Genomic DNA, 19,154 nt, shown 5'->3' with positions numbered 1-19,154 from the left:
AAGTTATGTGTGCTAAAGAGAAAATGACACGGGGAAAAAGTATTGAACACTTGAAGAAAGAAAGTCAGCACACTGGCTGAAACCTGGTTCAGTCCCAACTGATAGCCTATAAAAAGGTGTCTCATTACCAAGGTGTCACATGTGAAATATCTCATGATAGGTAAATCCAGTACTCACTCTCAAGACCATCACAGCTTTATTGTTGCAAAAAATACTGATGGCATTTTTTACAGAAGAATTTCTAAACTACTAAAGAGTCTAGTTAGCAGTGTTGGGGCACTAATCTGGAAGTGGAAAGAAAATAATTTTCCCGTTAACCAGCCACAAGCAAGGGCTCCCTGCAAGATCTGTTCATCTAAATTAAAGAATGTTTAAGGCCATCCATGCCTTAACATCCTCCAAACAATCTAGTAAAACCTTCAGAGAACTCAGATTAACATTTCAGTGGCAGGTAAATCTGTGAGTTGTCTGCATAACAATGAAATGAGATGCCATTAAAAAAAAACAAAAAAAAAAAACAGTAAGTAGTGCACTCAACCATGCAATGCTTGACTCCATTGCTAAAGAAAAACCACGTTCAAGCATGTTTAAAGTTTGCTGAACAACATTTAGACAAGCCCGTGAAATAGGGAGGATATAGTTTGGTCAAATTAGATCAAAACTAAACTCTTTGGATGCCATAATGCACACTACGTTTGGAGGTCAAAAGGCACTGCATATCACACCATACCAAAAGTTAAGTTTGGAGGTGTGAACATCATGGTGTTGGGCTGTTTTTCAGCATAATTCACATAATTGAAGGAAGTACGAATGGAAAAATGTACCAATACATTCTTGATAAAAATCAGCTGACGTTTACCAGGATCATGAAGATGAAGTGAGGGCGGATGTTTAAGCAAGACAATGATTTCAAACAAACAGTCAAGGAAACTCTCAGTTGGTTTCTGAGAAAGAAAAGAAATCTGCTAGAATGGCCCAGGCAATCACCTGATCTGAATCCAACAAAAATGTATGAAAAGATCTAAAACTCAGAGTTCATAGAAGGGGCCCACTGAACCTTTAAGACTTGAAGAATGGGCCAAAATCACACCAGAGCAAGTTTCTCCATACACAAGGCACCTTAAAGCTTTCATCACCAACAAAGGCTTTTGTATTGTGTTAGATGTATTTGGTATATCAGTAACCGTATTCAATATTTTTTTTCCTATGCCATTTCTCTTTATTATACAAACCATCATTTATGGACATCTATGGCCTTTGCATATGTGGTTTGGGTGGATCGTTACCTACATTTAGTGAGAATTTAATTAAACTGCCCGTTTAGAAATATATTTACATGTTCAATACTTATTTTACCCACTGTATTATCACATCCCAGACATGAGAGTATTTCAAATACAATAACACATATACTAACTGGACACTTTACTGGGTGCACCTTGTACTCAGTTAACCGCCCCCACCCTATCACATTTAAACCGGCCTTAAATCTTCATTCAACAAGGTGCTGTAAACATCATCACAATGATCCTACAGATTCATCACCTGCATATCTATGATACAAATCTGCTGTTCCAACATCCCAAAGGTGCTCTACTATGTTGAGTTCTGGTAACTGTGGAGGGCATTTCAGCACAGTGAACTCACTGTCATTTTCAAGAAACCAGGTAGAAAGCGCTTGAGCTTTGTGACATAGAGAGTTAACCTGCTACAAGCAGGGCAAACTACGGTAATGCCAAAAGTGTGCCAAGAAATCAACCCCCTCAACATTACACTACCACCACCAGTCTGGCCAGTTAATACAAGGCAGGGTGAATCCATGATTTTATGTTGTTTACACTAAATTCTGACTTCAGGACTCATCAGATCAGGCAACATTAAGTCACCTTCATTCCTGATGCTCAGTTTAATCTCAGGCATGTCTACACGCGTAAAAGCAAATGTTTTTGTTTGTTTGTTTGTTTATTTGTGCTGATTTTACCTGATTAGATATTTGACTTAACAAGCAATTGAGTAGTCGTCCCTAATAAAATGATCATGATGCTATGCACTATTTAAAAACATGCATAAGCATACATAAATCCAAAAAACAATTACAATGGAATAATTTAAACAGGTAATCACATAAACTGGAATTCGGGATCAGCAGAGGCTGGCTTCGAAGTAATTAAGTTAACAACGTAGTAAAATGCCCAACTTTACAGCAAAATGCATATCCTGTTACAAGCTGGTAAAACTTTATTAAGAAAGCAGACTAATACAGTTAGAACAGTAACGGTGCCACATTCTGTTTGCTGCAATGATTTTTGCCCTTCCCAAACATCCAAATTCACGCACAAGCTTAGATGTAAAATGTAAGTAAATCCAAAATTCATTTTTTTATGTTTTGCCGTTTCCTATAAGTTCAATAAAACAATGAGTGAATGATTATATTCGATGTCATTAATCTGAGATAGTCTAAATTCAGGTCTTTGATATAAATGTGCAGCCCGGTCTGACTTCTATTTGAAGTTGCATATAGCTAACATAACAGTGCAGGCATTTTGAAAAGCATGAGCAGTTATCATCATTAACCCAATTAGTTTTTCTTGTCCATTTGTTTGACTGTGTGTCACAGGGTGCGTGACAGATTGGTTGGTTGTGCGTGTGTGGGTTGGCGAGTGGGTGGGTGAAGGGCCGTATGAGTTTGGTGTGTGTGTGTGTGTGTGTGTGTGTGTGTGTGTGTGTGTGTGTGTGTGTGTGTGTGTGTGTGTGTGTGTGTGTGTGTGCATGCTCCAGCTGGATGCCTGCTGTCTGTGCTTCTGCTCGTCACCTGATATTCGCTAGCTGTGTTCATTCAGTTTGCAGATTCCAGCTTTCATCTCCGCACACAAACACACGCGCAAGCATGCACACACTTGTGATGTCATTGATTCACAGCGCCATGGCAACAGTGAGCGAGGAAGCGAGAGAGGAGAGAGGAGAAAAACAGAGAGATATTCCTTCATATGAGGGGGTGAAGATGTTATAAATAGCTCCTGATGTTTCTACGTGGCTGGCGACGGGGGTGGGAGGGTCTCGGGCAACGAGGGGGACCGGGGGAAGGGGGGGTTTCAACTGGAACATTGTGTCACTGTCAAGTGGCAATTTCAGAGCCCTCAGAGTGACGACAGTCATACGTGGCCTTTAAGAGAAACTTTTTGTCAGAAATGGGCCTGTTATCTCAGGGCTTTATCGGTGTGGTAGGTAGACCAGAAAGCGCTGTGAGCTTTATGGGCTAAAACTAGCTTACAGGTCTTATGGATACCATTGTTCACTCATTTAATGTAATAACCTCTTTATTGTTCTCATATATTCCCTTTTCTGCAGCCATGTGGTTACTTTTAATTACCTCCAACTCTCCCATCCCTGGTTTCTGTATGCACCCATCATTAATTTCAATAATGGATCACTCAGTCTTGAACAAGAATATGATTGGTACATCCAGCTCAACTTCAGAGCAGACTTGTAAACCATATAAAACCATCAGATTTGACTGATAAAACTACTTCAGATATGAAGTAGTTTTACATATAAAACTACTTCAGAGTTTTATATGTTTATAAAACATATAAACATATAAAACTCTGAAGTAGAAAAGAAGCGGCCATGTAAACATGATGAAACCTTTGCAGCTCAGACAGTGATGTCCTAGCCTAAGTAAGCAAATCCTCTTCATCTAACATTTGTTTTCTATCAACATAACTAAATATCACCATGCAAATCTGCTGTATAGAGGTGGCTGTAGTGCCAAGCAAAAATAGCTTTGCTTTGTATTTACCTAAAGGGCTTTTTATAACAGTACTAAAGGAGGAGATCCACCATAAAGTTAGTAAACTGGTCCAGTAAATGCCCCATGTTCCGCAAAGTCTCTAAAGCCCGCATATGAACGTGAGCCAGCTGGTACCAAACCAAGAAAGCTACACGTGAAACTAGTCTTTAGAAGTGCCTTCCCATTTACCTGTGCTTGGCGTGTCCTGTAAGAGTGACTCCATAATGCAGTGGTTTACATATTTGCCCAACAAGCCAAAGGTCTACAGTTCAACCCTGGGAGGAGACACTGTGGCGCCGCCTTGTGAATAAGTAAAAAGCTGAAAAGCTTCCAAAATGGTGCACCAGAGTACTAACAGAGAGTAGAAATAGATCATGTTTCTCCCATACTCCTTGGTGTCATTCACTGACTTCCTGTAAGATCAAGAGCTGAATTTAAAATGCTTCTCCAAACACATAAAATCGTGAATGATCAGACGCCACCAAACCTTAAAGATCTGATAGTACCCTGTTGATGCTTAGAGTGCAGGGTTACTTTTTGTTCCCAGAGTTTTCAAAAGTTGAATTTTTCTTTTATATGAAACCAGCTCTCTTTTTTTTCTTGGTAGGCGGAAACCTTCACAGCTTTTAAGATTATGCTTTACACTTTCTTTGATATCTCTTAGTTATGCTGCTGTAGAGTGTCTGTCACTAACTTTGTATTTTCTCTATCCAGTAGTTTGTGCTATGTCATGTTTGTTGGTTTTGTCTTCTTCTTCTTTTCCTCTCTTCTCTTTCCCCTCACCACAAATTACTGTGGCAGATGGCCACTCTCTCTTAGCATATATATCCTAGAGGTTTCTTTCAGTTAAAAGGGGACTTCCCCGCCCCTCTGTCACTACATGCTCGCCTTTATGGGATTCAACATGTTACATTTACAAAATTAGCTTCATGACTTTAATCATCCAAGGTCAAGAGTATCAAATTCTTGCCTAATTTTGATTTTACATTTATATTTCACAAAATCACACAAAAACTGTCGATCCTGGCTCATTTGACCCAGCGTTTTGAGTTTTAATATATTTTTGTGCTGTCAGCGTTAATCTCGTTAAAATGACGTTAACGCTGGATGGCGCTAACGCATTAACAAGCTAAACGAGCTAACCACGCTGTGCAGCCCCAGTGTAACAGAGTCATAAATCACATTGTTATAATTACACAAAATGTGTTCTAAACCCCCAAACTGCTCCTTTTATACCTGACTTTTAGGACCTCCAAGCCTGTAGTTGTGTTCATTATCAGTTAGAGCCCCTCCTCATTCTTTTCTTCTTCTTCTTTGGTGCAATACTATAAATACAGTGTACCCCTTTTGCCTCTCCCCTTTTTCTACAATTCCCCTGTGGGAGAGGTGGGTGTCATTTCTTTCCAACACCTTAAAAACACACATAATTCATATTTAGCCACCCTGATGTTTATGATTGCGATGTTAGTTCAGTTATTGTCATTATTAAGCCTGTTTTTGTAAGATGTGATAAGTGTGTAGTATGTGTGTATCATAAATGTGTTTTAGGCGCCATAAATGCTAGCATGAATATATACTCCTTGCTAGCTTGGGAGCTGTGGTGGGTTGAGCTAACCCTCTTCCCCACTGTTTGTATTTGGTCTAGGAGCTGGAGTGGGCAAATTATTTACTTGGAGGTCTTATCTGAGTTCATTTCTATTCTTGCCTATGTTGCTCTGTTATAGTTCGTTGTTTATTACAGTTTATTACAGTTTGCATACAGAGCTAACAGATCAACTGAAGATGCCATTGCTACAACGCTCCACACCACCATCTCTCACCTGGAAGTGCAGGGCCGTTACGCCAGGCTGCTCTTTGTTGACTTTAGCTCTGCTTTCAATACGATACTCCCGGACAGACTAATAGATAAACTGCTGGAAATTGGACTTCCTTCCACCACCTGCCGCTGGATCAGAGACTTCCTCTCAGACCGTGTACAGAGAGTTAGAGTGGGGCCTCATCTTTCCTCAGCCCTCAGCCTCAACACCGGCTCTCCACAAGGCTGTGTACTGAGTCCCCTACTGTACACTCTGTACACACATGACTGTGTTAGTTCCCACCCAGACAACACAGTCATCAAGTTTGCAGATGATACCACTGTGGTGGGGCTCATCTCAGGGGGAGATGAGACTGCATACAGAGCTGAAGTTCAGAGGCTGTCAGATTGGTGTGCAGACAACAACCTGGACCTCAATACCACCAAAACAAAAGAACTGGTAGTTGACTTCAGAAGGAGGAAGTCCGAGCTGCAGCCTGTCAGCATCAACGGGGAGTGCGTGGAAAGGGTCTCCAGTTTCAAGTTTCTGGGTGTGCACATAGACACAGACCTCCAATGGAGCTCTAACACCTCTGCGGTCTTAAAGAAGGCCCAACAGCGTCTCCACTTTCTGAGAATCCTCAGAAAAATGGACCTGAAGAAGGAGCTGCTGACCGTCTTCTACCGCTGCTCCATTGAAAGTGTGCTGACATATTGCATCGGTGTGTGGTTCTCCAGCTGCACCACAGCACACAGAAAGGCACTCCAGAGGGTCATCAACACAGCCCAAAAAATCATTGGACATCCTCTTCCCTCCCTGAAGGACCTGTACAGCACTCGCTGTCTCAAGAGGGCACGCAGCATCCTACGGGACTGCACACACCCAGGACACCGGGTGTTTAAGCTGCTGCCGTCTGGCAGGAGGTTCAGGCTGCTGAGGTCCCGAACAAATAGACTCAAGGACAGCTTTTACAACAGGGCAATAGCCCTGATCAATGTAAATAGCTGACCTGACTGGATACCTCCCTGGACTTTTTAGGGGGAGGTAACAATGTTTAAAACGATAACAATAATATTTATATTTATAACAAGGTGCAATAATAATTAATGTGCAATAATAACAGTGTGCAATACACATACACTTATTCTTCTTTTTTATACTAAGTTAATATACTGTGTTGTGTTGTTTGTTACGTTGTGATGTGTCATATCGTGTCGTGTTGTGTTATATGTAGTGCCGACGTAGGACAGTTTTTCCAATTTCATTGTACTACTGTACTATGTATGACTGTGCAATGACAATAAAGAGTTATCTTATCTTATCTTATCTTATCTTATCTTATCTTATCTTATTAGATTCCTCTTGCGTCTTCACCCCTGTGTTTAAGTCTCCCTTGACCTTCATGTGTTTCACGTCTGCGTGTCTTACGTTGTCAAGCTCGTGTTGTCATGTCTGCGTCTCATGATGTTTCCTGTTTTATTTTGAAGAGGCCTGGTGTCCCATGTTCATTGTGTTTAGTTTCACTTCCCCTGTGGCATCATTATGTTCATTCTAATCAGCTGTTTCCACTTCCCCTCATCACCTCCTGTGATTACAGTTAAAACCTCATTCCGTTGTGAGGTTCTCTGGTGAGTTCTCGTCATGTTTCCAGGTTTTTCCATGTTCAGGGTTTATCACATTCGAGGTTTTGTTCGTTGTCTATTGTGTTTAGCATTTAGTTTTTCCTAGTTTAGTTCATAGTTGGTTTCACCTCAGTGTGCATCTTCCTTTTGTTTTGTACCTTTTCCCAGCCACAAATAAACAGTTCACCTTTTGTTAAGTTATAGTTTCGTTCCAAGTGTCTGCATTTTGGGTCCTCTTCCTCCCTCCACGCAGTCTGCCAGTGCAAATCATGACAAAAACCATCTAGTCGGAGTAGGAAAGTTTGTATTAGTTTAGTTTTTTAATGTGAAACCTCAAACATGTTTTAAAAAATAATTTCCAAAGGCTGAAATGCAAATATAAACTGTAAAATCCAAAAAGGTACGTTGAAACTTTGCAAAACAACAATAGTTATATACAACTATTTACAACTATTTACATTAACGTAGAGGAAATGTCTCAGGTGTTTTTGTACTCTATTCAGGATGTATCACAACTACTGTTGTCTAACTGGAGAAATACGGCACTGAACATGACAGCAATATTGAAGAAAAAGCATTAAAGCAGTATTAATTTACTTGGTCTTTCAACACAATTTGAAATCTACACTTTCGGCACAAGTTGAAACAGAGACTTCACGATGCTGCAGTCTGCTGCTACGTCATCTTAAATTGGTCACGGTGCATTTCCTGACAGCGGGTGGGAGCGATTGGGCTCATAAACTCACCAGGAGAGTATTTAGCATAAGAAGGTCCAGGGGGCTGTTTTCCTGGTGGCCATTAGAAAGGATGCAGTTTTAACACATTTAAACCTGAAGCTGTGTATATGTTTTATATGTAGTCATGGGTCAAAAAGATTGAGGACTGCTTAGAAAATGGCTGTGATCATACTTTTCTGAAAGCTTGTTGAGTTTCAGAGCAGTGCTACTTTGTTTTCAGTCTCAGTGGCCTGAACAATAGTCCAGTAAGCAGCCCTGCATCTATGGATGAGGATGTTTGGGATTAAACAGTGCGTTTCCTCCCTCTTAACATTCCTGCATGCCCACTGCTGAGGAACATTACAGCCCCAGTGCCAATCACATGAGCTTTTCAGCCAAAACTGTGGACGACGTGTTCCAACAAAATTAATAAATAAATAAGAAATGACAATAGCATTACACAGAAAGTTTCCAGACTCAAATTCCAGTATCACATTGCCAGTCCTAAAATAACTTGTTACAGCTTTAATGCTGAGGACTTATCAGGCTCAGTGATAATGTGTGATAATGTTTCAAGCAGTGTAAATACAAACACTGGCACGGTGATGTTCTTGCACTTACTTTACTGCAAGCTGCAGTAGCATGACTGGTAATGTTTTCACCTTTTGAGTTTGCCTGTCAGTGTTTTCGAGTGTGTTTGTCATGGGAAAATGTGCCTTGAAGGCAATTACACCTTTGGTGGTTGAAGCATCACAAGCCTGTCGGCCACGACTCAGTCAGCTTTCTCATTGTAACATTAAGCTTCTAAATCTGTTGAAATGTAGGCTGATTCTCAAAAGGCACCAGGCCAGAACTGACTCTACACAGGCACCGTGTTAGAGAAACCATGTAGTCATGTGGCGGGAAATATAGCAAGTGCAGTCTGATGAAGTTTTCCTACAGCCCGTCTTCCTCTTCATAGACTTTTTAATGAACTCGCATGAGTTACTTTTAGCTGGCATCTACTTTCCATGATCGAGAACTCACTGGTGTTGCAGCTGGCGTGATTCTGTCACGTGATTGTCTAGTTAATTATTTTTGTCAAATAGATGATGACAAGGACAAGGGGTAGCAATATTCAGATTTCCTAGATTTATGATTCATTTCTAGGTAATAAAAAAGTTCATGTACTCTTGTCATACTGCCGGGCAATCTGGTTTCTGCTAATTGGACCTCCTCCCCTGCTAACTTAGACTGCATGTGGGAAGGAGCTCCTCCTGTGAGTAAATCACACCTTATTGGTAAGATCATGCCATGCACTTATTTTTTTTGGCTGCTTTTGTCAAATAAAACAAAGTTGCATTCATTAGTATGGCCTTCTATAGTGAAACGGAAGAGGTTTTTTCAGTTTCATCCTCTCAAAAGCACAAATGCCTCTACATATGGTTAATATGCTAATGGGCTGCTTTCGGCCAAATGTATGTTTTCATCTGTATTCATCAGCTGATGTAAAGACAGGTAGTTGTTAATGGAGCAGGGAGTGGGGTTTACTACGTTTGAAGCAGAACTCATCTATATTTAATCCTGTAAATGATCATTTAGAGGCACTTTCAGAGGAATCCGATGCCTAATTCCAAAGAGAAACTTTCACAGAGACAAAGCACATAATCAATCTGAGACGTAATTATCAGCCACTCTCCATCTGTGTTCTTTTTAAGCCATGTCTCCTTCCGCATGTTCCATGCTATAAAGCTGGCTTTAATTATTTATCATTTTCTGTTTGTACACCCGCACGTCCACACGCCCAACACCCCACCCTCGTGTTTGTATCCGGAAATTGCGGTCAGGGTGGTTAAGGTGAAGCAGGCTGTGATCTAATGGGGAGAAAGGGAGGAGAAGGAGCCGACTATCAGCAGTAAAGAGTCAGAGTGGATGCATCTACTTAATGGCTTTTTGTGGTCCTGCTGTAATATTATCCAATTTAACCAGTCATCCAATCAGATCCTGGAATTTTTTTTCTTAGCTTTTCCAGTGCAGTTTTTCTCCTTTATACAATACTTTCATTCTACAACTTGGAAAAACATAAAATGTCTTTCTCTTCATACAAATAATCTTTTTCTACATCGTTCTGACGTAGATCCTGCCCTTTTTCATTAAATTCAACTGAAACGTGATTGATTCAAAGGCATTTTATTAAAAATCTGCGTTACATTTTTTTAATGACAAACCTTTCCTACACTGAGCACCAACCTCCTGAGCATCTTTACTCATAGCACCCTCTAGAGATTTTTCAACACCACTGCAACTGTGTGTAAACTAATAGGTCACAGCGTGGTTTAGAGTTAAAGCGAATTTCCTGAGCTGTAATATCATGACTGCGCTCGTATTACAGAGGCGTTTGGCTCCTATTGGATTAGACCGTTGTCACTTCCTACATTTCCACTTGCTTGAAGACGCAGCTGATGTTGCCACATCTCTGTGCTGACACTGCTCTGACTGAAGCTTCCCACATGAGTCAGTCTCCACCTACAACTCACTGATAATTACATCTATGACTAAGCAGTGCGTGTTGCCACATCTGTCTGATGCAGAAAATAATATATGATGTACATGACAGTATTTTAATACAGGCTAATGTCTGTACTGTTCTAAAAATGTAATGTTCTGGACAACAACATTTTATTAGACATTTCTATAACAAATTCAAAGACAGTCCAAACTGAAAATTTAGTCGATTTAGTTACATTTCATTGTATATGCTTAAAACGGAGTTGTTCTTTATTTTGTTATCACTTTTCCGTGTCACATGGCAAGCTTATCTTCATCATGGCAATATTTGTTTTTCCCTAACAAAAGGCATGTAGTGTTGAGACCCTCGCAGTTTTCCCCAAAACAGAGCTACCTCAGTTTGTATCCATTTGAGATCAGATTTCAAATTTGTACAATGAGTGTTTATTCAGTAATTCAAAACTATTCCTGGGGCAATAATCCATTACTAAATTGCCAATTATGGCCACATAAATACCAAAATAAATGAAGTTAATGGTGTGCAACTTTATATTTTCACTGAATAGACACTAGCTACGTAGTGTCTATTTGATTGTTTGACTAATTTAGGATTCAAAGTAAGACATGTCAGCAAAAACCATCGAAACACATTTTTACAGTAAATCAAAAACTAAAAGGTAAAAATTCTGGGATAATAAAGAGCGACGAAGGCTGCTACATGGATCACATTTGCATCTTGTACGAGACACAAACCTTTTAAAGATAAAAGGCTTGAGGACATCAACAAGCTCTTTAAGAGCAAGGGACTACTCACTATGAGACACTCTTTTAATAAACCCCTCCCGCTTTCAGTGGCTTTGAAACGGGCACCAGCTGTGTTTACTCCACTTTTACACAACCAGCAGCTAGATTGGTCAGGTTTAGGGCAAAAGAAAAACTTTCTCCACCTGATTACAAAGAGACATCAGCACACACAGTTACATAACCTTTATTTATATTAGCAACCCTCTTGGGAGAAGTATGTTGAGGAAAGAGAGTGCTTCTTTGTGTGAAAATGAAAGGAATCTGCCAGAATACCCAGCAAACATTTGGAAATTGAGTAACAGCTGGCTGAGCGTTCATTCAGTGCTGGTTGAAAACTGTGAAATTTCTGTGATGTCATCCCGTCGTCACTTAAATGTTGTCTGGATGTTTTATGTTGTTTGGGAATTTATAGCAAGAGGTTGCATTACTATGTTCCTCTGATTTAAAATGTTCTGGTATAATTTACAAATCTGTTGCCCTATCAGTGATGGGCAGGTCATGTTGTCCCAGATGCTGTAAAACAGACCCGATCCACGATACTACCACCACCATGTTTCACACCTGAAATAAGAATCTGATGCTAAAATAAAGCATTTTTCCAAATCTCTCATTCTACCCGAAGCAAAAGTTCTATTTTGGTCTCATCTGTCCACAAACTATTGTTCCAACAGCTTCTGGCTTCTCCAAATGATCTTTAGCAAATTGCTGACAGACGGGGGAGTTCTCTTTTGAAAATGAAGTGAATGTCGCCTTGCAATTGTGCCAAGAATACCATTGTTTAGTGTTTACCCGATCACTGGCTCATGGGCGTTAATTGCTAAGAATTGTTCCTAGGCTCTTACACATCTCATTCCTCAAGAGATTTTCATTGGTTGACTGTTCTTGAATTTCCTTGATTTGTAAACAGTCTGACTAACTGTTCATAAGATGATTGCAAACTAATTTTCCCGAGGTCATCCAGAAATTCCATTGTGTAAAATGTGAATAAGAGAATGCAACAATTGGCATAAACCTATGCTTGAGCAGAGATCCATCAATCTGCAAAAAAAAAACTGCATCTACAAACTGTAGGGAAAAAATCCAAATAGAGTTCCTCAACTTTAAATTGGGAAGACTTTCAACAGTATAATGTGAAGAAATCTCTATGAGCAAGAGACAAGGCTGACAATCAATATTAGGTGCATGTAGTGTTCAGGCCCTCAGGCTGCACTGCACTAAAAAAAAAACATGATTGCATCATAGAAATCACTGCAAGCGGTCATGAACACAGTAAACCATGCCATCCACAAATACAAGTTAAAGCTCTACGATGCATAAAAAGAAGCCACGTGTGACCCTGAGACACTGTTGTCTTGTATGAATTGTATGAACTATTTTCATCTAGTTCTAGAAAATCTCAAAGTGAACGAAAACGTTTTCACATGGCAATAACTGTTCTTATTAGACTGCTTTTTAAATCCATATGTCTCCTGGACGCATAAGCTCCACGTGTGCAGTAGATCAACATGAGATGTATTATTCTTTTCCTAGAGTCTGACTGCCTTCATGATCTGTAGCACATGTGTTTAAAATGAATTAGGACAGCAGTGTGCCGCTTCACACAGCATCTCTTCTGTTGTTCAGTTTGTTTTGTTTTTTTTACCTTTTTCACCTTCATTTCACATTTTTTAACCATTTACTTTGCTGTTTCTCTTCTGCTATTTTTGAAAATTGTTCTATAAATAAGCGCTATTGTTATCGTAGAGGTGAAAACACTGGCGGTTTGAGAGTTTTCAGACGTCGGCCTAATCATGTGTTGTTGTGAACTGCTGATGGCTATTTAAAGAACTCCTGCTCCGGCGTAACCCGGCTCTCTGTCTGATGACGATAAAGGCTCCATGTTGCTGTGGAAACAGCTCATCAACCAAGGCCACGTGTGGTTGGCATCCATCAGACGATGCATCTTTGCGTCAAGCCCACAAACATAATTTAATCATTGCAACAAAGAAAAAAAACACATACCCGGGCCAGTCAGGCTTCTCCGTGTTTTTCAGCAGAGAGAGGCAGAGAAAATGAACAGATGTCTCCTGCAACCACTACATTGTTTGTGATGTTCCACCATTCGGCTCCTGTTTGTTAGGCGACCCCCACTGAGCTGACTGTTTGGATAAAGTTTAATGGAGGATTCCCTGTGTCTAAAACAAGCAGTTTCACTCCTGCCCTACAGTGTGATGCAATGAAAAGCAGTGTTATCCGATTATGGCAGATCGGTAAGTCGGCGTTCAGAAATCAATATGTCACCCGTGCCTCTCATCTCAGTATGCAGCAGGGTGTCCCCTACTGTGTCTTACTCCTCTGAGAAGGGAAATGGATTTGTGTGAGAGACAGTGAAGCGACTGATTGAATAAATGAAAGTGTAAAATAGGGTTTGTCCTCAACTTCCTGCAGTCCGTCTCCCTTCCTGTCGGTGTGAAGCACGAGCCATCAGTGTGTGGCATGGGGTGTGTTTGCTCCATTCCACCCTAAACTCCCCACTGATGTGATCGTGCCTCAAAACAATACCCTGTTGTTTGCCCACACAGGGGGTCGTGCCTGCCGTTGCACATCATTCCAAACTGATAGGCCAGAAAGTCACTGGAAGTCTCATCACGAGAATGCCCACAGGCAGCTGCTGGGAAAAGGAGTGGTGTTGGCGACGGTAAGGGGGCGGTTATTACTCATTTTAATGTGCTAGCCACATCTGAGAGAATATGAATTAAATGATCCTGTGTTATTTTCTGACACACTCCAGTAATTAGAGGAGTAAAAGTGGATTCAGCTGTAGACTGCTCAGGGAGATATGGCTGTGAAATTTATCTTCAATACATTGCCTGTTAGGTCGATCATTGCCGCCGCTTCTGTGCGAGGACAGGGATCAATAGCAGAAACTAAGGCACGGATGACTGGCAGAGGTGAAGAGAAGCTTTTGAATCGATAGGACAGTCACTCAGCTTCAAACCATCCCTGCTGTGTGACTGACAAATTCAGTGTACACTGTAGTGTGTGTACTTGCACTTCTGTTGATACAGCAAAAGTTGACTCATAACAATGAGTCTTTTTCCACTGAGAGGCTCAAAGGGAGTTATCACAGAGTTACTCAGATGTGGTCCACCTACCCATATTTTCTGACATTAGATTAGTGGATTCACTCCTGCAGTCATCACATCGCTGAGGGTAAAACCACATGTCTTTAACTTGAGTTCATGTACGTGTATCCTGTATTTTTATTCCTCATCAGCAGATTAGAATACATGTCAACTTTTTAACTGGCCTTTCCCACCAGCAGATGGCAGCATGACCACTTCACTGCACCCAACACTCAGAGGTATTTTTCTGCCGTGCTAACAGTCACCTTAAATGTCCTCTTATTGAGGCGTTGGAGTTTTATTATTATTTATTTATTTATCTGGTTAAAAAGAAAAAAAGGTGTTGCTTCTAATATATTAGACGTTAGTGTTGCTGTTGCCCATGCCCAAACTTTCACACACAGCAAATGTGACTTTATCTTTATCACACCTTTCAAAACACGAGTCGCAAACTGCTTTACAAGCAGAGAAAACGACACATTTATAAGGCTTTATCACAATCGAAAGCAAAGAAGAACTCAAGTAGTCCTGCAAGTAGACATTTTTATGTTAGTGACATAATTGTATTCTCATGTGGGAAGTGCTCTGATTCTTTGTGTTATCATGAATTCTTTGCCATACCGTTGCGTATCTGCAGTGTTTTAAAATAGTTTCCTATTTATCTCTGACTTTCTTGTCACTACAAGCCTGTCAGCATCCAGCTTGTAGTCACCCTGGGTAGTTTAAATGAACCGGCCCTTTAAATAGCCCAGAAAAGGAGATAGTAGTGTTTATTTCAGAGGAAATGACTCTCCTCTTGTAATATTTAGTGAGGGCACAGTAATGAGACCATAATCACTCCTGCAAATACTGACTTTGAATTTAAAGGGGTGGGAACCTAAAAACGACTATTGCTGGCAAGTAGTGATGGCCCGCTTGAAGCTGACGCTCCGGAGCGTGTGTCGAAAAAAAACAACACACTGGTTCAGAAGCACTGTGTCGAGGCTTGCTTCGTTTGGCAAAAGTCACGTGACCAGTGACGTCCGAAGCTTCATTACGCACGTAACTGCTTCGGTACCTGATTCAAACGGATATAAGGAAGTGAATCATCCACGGGATTCGTGGAGTGTGTTGATGGTGACAGATAGCGACGAGGTGATCATTCCACTGACAGATATGGAGCCAGCGAGGAAGAGAGGACGTTCTGGCGTGTGGGAATATTTTGAGTTGATTTTGCTCAGTTCATTTTATCTGCCGAAGTGAAAAACTTGAAATGTCCAAAATCATGTTTTCATAATGTAAATATCATTACAGCATATGACTTTAGGAACACTTCCATGTGAATTAAAGCTAATGAAGACTACAAAAATGTATTTGACACTATACGTACATTACATTGCTACACAGTTTAGAAAATCATTTTGTTTATTGTTTTTAGGTGATAGTCTGCAGGACCCAGGGATACCTGCATATCTACCAGCTTGCAGTGTAGTTCCTGCACTCCACAGCCTCTTCTGTTCCATGCAAGTGGATTTTCTCCAGGGCAGGAGAAACTATTTCTAAGAAAAGAAACAGACTCAGCCAGCGCACAGTAACACTAATCCTCTTTTTAAATGTAAATAACAAAAGGGCTACCTGACATAGAGCATGTTTTTACTTTGCAAGTTCTTGATTAGGGGTGGGTTTTGATTATCGCTTTTCTGATTACAATCCATGCTAAATTGAATAAAGTGATATTGATTCATTAAAATCCCGTGTCGATTTGTAAATTAACGTTATTATGCCTGAAACGCCAGCATCTCAGGTTAAACCTCACAACATGTCGTCAAACACCATGCAGCTAAAACAGTAACTGGGAGCAGGTTTACGGATTCTGCATACAAACGTGAACACAGAGCGCGGACCCGACGCGTCAGAGTCAGATTTTGGTGTGTCGGCGCGTCCGCGCTGTGTTTGCCTCTTTTTTTCCCCGCTGGCTTCTGCAGCTGCAGGTTTCATAACTCTCTGTTTACATCTCTAATTAAGTCTCACATGTGTCAGCTTTCTTTTAATAGATACGAAATTATGGATATATACTGATACATGACCAGAATTGTAATATTTCTGACTGAGGCAAAACTTTCCAGATTCCAATCAAATTGAATCGGATCCTGTATCGAATCAAAATGATTCTACAAATCAGTGACGATGCAGCCGTACTCAGCTTCCTAAGCATTTTCCCTTTCCAGTTCACAATCAATCCCACCCCTAGGTCAAAAATATGTATAGGACAATTGGCCTAATCTAATATTTTGTATGAACCTGTCCAGCTGTCCAGTGATTAAACGACAAGTAGATGGAGGCAGGACTTCACAGCAGGGGCATACTCCATAATGTGCTGTGCATTATCATATGTATATTATATATATTGCTCACTTATTGTATTTACCAACATCAAGGAGTTATGAGCAAAGAAAGGCCACACCATAGTGCATGTTTAAATAGGGAAAGTTTATTGATCAAAATGTATTACGCAAATACGCATTACATTTTTTTCAGCCCCCCAATCGAGAAAACAAAACCAATTACATGTTCAAAGCAACGGAACGGTGGCCCAATATCAGAGAGAACTCCACTCTTGAGTGAGCACTGATAATTGAGCAGTCCGTTTTATTTTGCAGATTCAAGCTGCTCTTCAAAATTTTCACCACCAGATGTCACCGGAGAGGACTGTGTTGAAAAGCTTCGAGTAATGAACCGTTTTTCAATACAAGCTTCAGTGCTTCGGAAAGCTTCATTTGGCCATCACTACTGGCAAGTAATATAGTTTTGACCTGATCACATCACACCTGTGATGTAACTTCAGTAACGAACAATCAAGAGAACCATCGTGTAACAAGTGATTTCACTGCAAAACCTGGCTGTCTGATGTGGCCTTGACAGATCCTGTTTGTGTCACAACTAATTGGTAGCTTTGAATAAGTTACAGCTGTTGTGCCAAATACGAACACCATAAGCAACTTGTTACCTGTATTTTTTTTAAAGTACTGAAGATATTAAATGTGTTATGAGTCATTCTCAGTGGCAGGTGGCTTGCACTGTATAATAAGCTACCCCATGGTTTTACTGGAGATTTTTTTTAATTTGTACAATACAATGCAAGAGATTAGAAGACTGATTGGAGCAGTGCACTGCCAATATTGTTTGCAGCTTGAAGAATAATAAGTAGATATGCATTTCCTTGAAGCACAATTTTATATGTCCTGGCCAGTAACAGCAAATTGCACTAAACTGACTGTCAGCCAGGCACCTCCTTACTGCACCCACACCCCATCCCACTGTTTTATCTACTGTTATGGGATTCTTTCCAAAAAAAGAAGAGGATATCTATCTATCTATCGATCGATCGATACTGTTAGGGTGCCTGGGTCGTTGACCCGGAGTTTTGATTTTTGATTTTGCCATTATTTGTTTCTAGTCTTTTGGTTTCTTTGTTAATGTTCTGCTCTCTGGTTTCTGTCTGTGTTCTTTAGTTGCTCTGTCTCCCCTGTCTGCTTTATCCCCTTGTTAAGTCCGCGTCTCTGTGCCTTTTGTTTCCTGTTTTACTTTGAAGTCCATGTCTCAGGTTATTGTATCAGGTTTTGCTTCCTTTGTCTCGTCAGCCCTGATTTGCCCCAGCTGTGTTTCCCTCCTGTTTCCCGTTCCCTGATTGCTGCTGATGGCTCTGGTGAGTCCGGTCATCCACCACCTGCGGCTTCCACGCCCTCGACTGGTCCTGCCCCGCGGCCGGCCTCCGGACCTCCTTCGCCTGCAGCGCCGCGGTTGCTTTTCACACTGTCGGCCTCCTGAGCTGAAATGTTTTGGACTGTTGTGCAGTCATCCTCCGGGCCGGCACCCTGAATTTTTTTAATTTTTTTTTGGAACTGTTTTCCTGGCCGCCTCCGCCTTTTGTTTCCTGTTTTACTTTGAAGTCCATGTCCTGGTGACCAGTGATGGACATTAGACCAACTGTAAAAATTGGTCTTTGTCCCTCCTTCAAGGCCAACTGGGTCCACTGGAGACTGTTGACTGACGCTCAACCGGGCGTGGTGACACTTTCTCTCAGCTGAACACAGGATACACACACACACACACACACACACACGCGCACACGCACGAAGCACGTACACTGATACGCCCTCACTATCACCCTCCCTACCCCGGATCCAACGCCTCCTCACATGCTTACCTCCCATCCGATGTGGACACCGGATCAGCTGGAAGCGCAATCGAAGATTGCAGCGGTCCCAGATCAGCTGTACACACTGGAATACTCTCCCATGTTGCTTGTCTGTGTTTTATTGTGTTGATATTGTGTTGCATTCCTGTATTATCCTTTGTGTTACACATTTCGATGTTGTTGTTTTTTCCCCTTGCTACCTAGCCTGACCTGTCTCCCCAGTGTGATGTTTGTGTATTGTATGTACGGTCGGCGAGGTCTGTCATCTCGGTTGTGGGCAACTGCAACTGACAAATAAAGGCTATCTCATCATCTCTCATCATCATCATGTCTCAGTTTACTGTATCATGTTTTGCTTCCTTTGTCTCGTCAGCCCTGATTTGCCCCAGCTGTTTCCCTCCTGTTTCCCATTCCCTGATTGCTCCCTCTGTGTATTTAAGCCCTGTGTTTTTGTTTGTCTATGTTGCGATCTCCATCATGCTGTGTAGCTCTTCCTGCATCTCCCTGTGTGTGTGTGTTTTGTTAGATTTTGCCCAGTTTAGTGTTACGACCCGGCTCAAAAGCCACAACATAAAAAAGGAGACAAATACCAGAGTGTAGGTGAAAAGAGGTTTTATCTTAAAATGGACTATCAGGTTGGCTAAAATGGCTGGTGATA

General features: G+C 41.1%; 1 long non-coding RNA gene across 2 annotated transcripts; it reads left to right on the top strand.

Moving 5' to 3' along the window:
* The first annotated feature begins 13,765 nt into the window (after positions 1-13,765).
* On the top strand, positions 13,766-18,700 carry LOC308399981. Of its 2 annotated transcripts, none has more exons than XR_013972285.1 (3): positions 13,766-13,892; positions 14,520-14,558; positions 17,940-18,700. It is a non-coding gene; the product is annotated as an uncharacterized lncRNA (long non-coding RNA). The 2 variants fall into 2 exon arrangements; XR_013972286.1 differs by lacking the exon at positions 17,940-18,700 and adding an exon at positions 15,737-15,846.
* Positions 18,701-19,154: the final 454 nt, after the last annotated feature.

Source organism: Rhamphochromis sp. 'chilingali' (genome assembly GCF_963969265.1).
Source record: "Rhamphochromis sp. 'chilingali' genome assembly, chromosome: 7".
Classification (NCBI taxonomy): domain Eukaryota; kingdom Metazoa; phylum Chordata; class Actinopteri; order Cichliformes; family Cichlidae; genus Rhamphochromis; species Rhamphochromis sp. 'chilingali'.
This window is presented reverse-complemented; position numbering and strand designations above follow the sequence as displayed.